This window comes from Dipodomys spectabilis, unplaced genomic scaffold (assembly GCF_019054845.1).
Source record: "Dipodomys spectabilis isolate Male_0828 unplaced genomic scaffold, ASM1905484v1 ptg000327l, whole genome shotgun sequence".
Lineage (NCBI taxonomy): Eukaryota > Metazoa > Chordata > Mammalia > Rodentia > Heteromyidae > Dipodomys > Dipodomys spectabilis.
Genome location: NW_024871004.1, coordinates 3,788,352 through 3,791,471, shown reverse-complemented (window position 1 = coordinate 3,791,471; position 3,120 = coordinate 3,788,352).

The window sequence follows — 3,120 nt, the reverse complement described above, 5'->3', positions numbered from 1 at the left end:
AAAGCCAATTTTTGGACATGTGGTTGGAATGACAATTCCTGCAGTTTGTTCAAGTGTCAGTAGAAGGGAAGAGTTTTAGCACAATGATAGAAATCATTCAGGAATCTGGTAGATTTTCCCACTGTCTTCAATTTCCTTTTTTCCTGAGAACTAAGATATCATTACTGGACGCCAGTACCATGTTGTGCCTTTGGCAAGTTATCAGATATTCACATGCCCAAATAATAGAGAATGGGAACCTGTCTGCATTGAGCAGTCAGTAGAAAGGTTTCTGGACTTTCTCAGGAAGAACGTTCTGCCATTGTGAGTTGGATAGGGCTGGATAATATAGCCGTCATTCTGCTAAGTTGACACCTGAGATATTGGATGTTTTAACTGCGTTATATTGAATTTTATGAATCAGTTAATCAGATTCTTTATACCATATGATGTTACTAGACTGTGAAATGGATGTTTATTGCATTACCTTTGTAGCCAAGATTACAAGTATGAGCTACCAACACCTGGCTGTATGTAATTTAATCTGTAGTTTTCTTCAAGTGTTTCATCCTACGTTGAAGTTTTCTTTTCTTACAAACTTTTTAATAAATATGTAATCTATTCAATTTTGAAAATTACTGCAGTACCTCCCACTTATTTGTGGCATTTCTGAAATCCAAATTCTTCTGTGTGTCAGGGTGGATACTTTTGCCTGTAACAAGTATTATTGTTGAACACATAACATCTGACTACTTAGAGAACAGAAGATGTGAAGCTACAGTAGCCAGATAAAGAACTTCCAGGACAATTCAAGAGCAACTCATGTACTCCCTATGTAGGTGAATAGGGAGCATAGAAAAGAAATTCTTATACTTGAAAGTGATTAAGTGTGTGTGTACATAGGTGTTCACTTATTTATCTGTTGCTATAGTTTTACATATTCACTAGTATAAAACAATATTTCATATATATATATATATATATATATATATATATATGTATATATATATGCAGATCACAGTTTCCAAAATCCAGAGATCCACCTCCATGGGCAACGCTTTCCTATGTTGCTCTTTCGGTAATAAGAATGTAACCTGGAATTGTCCAGTGGTAGAGAAATTACTCAGATATTCAAGCATTTGTCTTTCAGTATGTTGCTTGCTCCTAACTCTAAAATTATGGTCTGTTAATGTGTAATTTAAGTAGTCTTATAATATATTGTACAGAATGTATAATATATATTGTATATTACAATACATATTATATATAATACCTGACAGTGTTATACCTTGATAAGGAAAAATACAATAAACGTATCAATGTCCACACTTTCCCAGCCATGATTAGGTTCAGTAGAGATAGGGACATTACATCTCAACAGGAAAATTCTATTGAAGTTCTGATGACCTTGAGCTAGATAAGAATTCCTGTAAAAGGAGCCTCTCCTCTATTATGAGAAAAGATAAGTTTGGATGATTTTTTTTGTTTTTTTGAGGGTTTTTTATGGCCGGTCAAGGGGCCTGAACTCTGTGCCTGGGTGCTGTCCCTCACCTCTTCACCTCAAGGTTAGTGCTGTACCACCTGAGCCATAGTGCCATTTCTGGCTGAGGAATCAAACCCAGGGTCTCACGCATGCAAGGCAAGCACTCTAACCACTGAACCAACTTCCCAGCCCACGTTTAGAAGTTTTCAAGAAGAGGAATTTGGCATTTGTGTTGTATCCTTGATTAGTAATGAATAGGTATCATTATGCTCCAAATTTTGTCTCCTTTTATGTTCCCTAAACAGTTACACAGGATCATCATTCCATCACATAGCTTTAAGTCCTTCATTTATTTCTTTTTTTATCATTATTGTTTTGTTGTTGTTGTTTTGCTGATCCTGAAGCTTGAACTCAGGGCCTAGGTAGTGTCCCTGATCTCCAGGCTAGTGATCTACCACTTGAGCCACAGAACTACTTCTGGCTTTTTTTGCCTGGGCTTGCTTTGAATCAGAATACTCAGATCTCATCCTCCTGGATAGCTAGGATCACAGGTGTGAGCTACCAGTGCCAGAAAGTCCGTCTCTTTTAGATATTATTCTAAAAGCCTCCTATCCAAGGTCACTTCTAAGATAGTAAATAGAACTATGCCAATAGTTCTTTCACACTCTCATCTCCTGTTATGACTACTATGTGTCTTTTCCATCTTATTTTGACCCTACTTCCATGTTCCCTTCCTAATCCATGGTTCTAGTTGTGTTACTAATAATTACTTAAATTTAGTGGCTATAAACCCTGAATCACTCAACTATTAATTTCAGTTAATTTTTTCAATATTAGTGTTTTTCAGTACAAATCTGAGCTTATACTCATTTTGAATCTACCTCTTGGCATGAGCAGAGCCTGGGCCTATTCTACCTCAAATGCAAGAGCTTAGCCAAAGAATAGCCAACAGTATTCCTGCCTAGGAGTCATGATAAATAGTTGAATGCCTGAAAGAAGCAATGCATTCTTGGCATGGGAAGGGGTTGGAGAGACAACATTCTACAAAGCAAACTGGCAGTCACAACAATTTTTGGGGGGTCAGGTCATGGGTCCTGAACTCTGACCCTGGGCGCTGTCCCTCAGCTCTTCAGCTCAAGGCTAGCACTCTACCACTTGAGCCACTTGTGAGTTATTTTTTTGCTTATGTGGTGCTGAGGAAACGAACCCAGGGCCTCATGCATGCAAGGCAAGCACTCTACCACTGAGCCACCTTCCCAGCCCCCAGTCAGAACACTTAACAACTTCTCCTTTGGACAAACTGACCTCCTACAAAGTGGCAGTGAGATAACTCACCTAGTGAATTTTCATATATGAAGGAAGATTTCATGTCTCACTACACAACTCACTTGTAGTCAAAGAGAGGGCCATTCTTTTGTGTACTCCTTAGGCCCAGTCTCACTTTATCTCCATCTTAGACTTTGCCCAGACTCTATTCCTACCATAAGGTCCCTGATGTGGAGGAAAGTGTGATCTCTTGGCATTTGACTGGCCCTTTGGGAACCGAGGCCACTTTTAGTTTTGAACCTGTTCCTCCTTACAAGGCTGTGTTGGCTGGTGGGAAAGCTCATTCTCTGAATTGTGCCTTAGTACCAAATCTCTTTAGCGAAGTCAAGGGA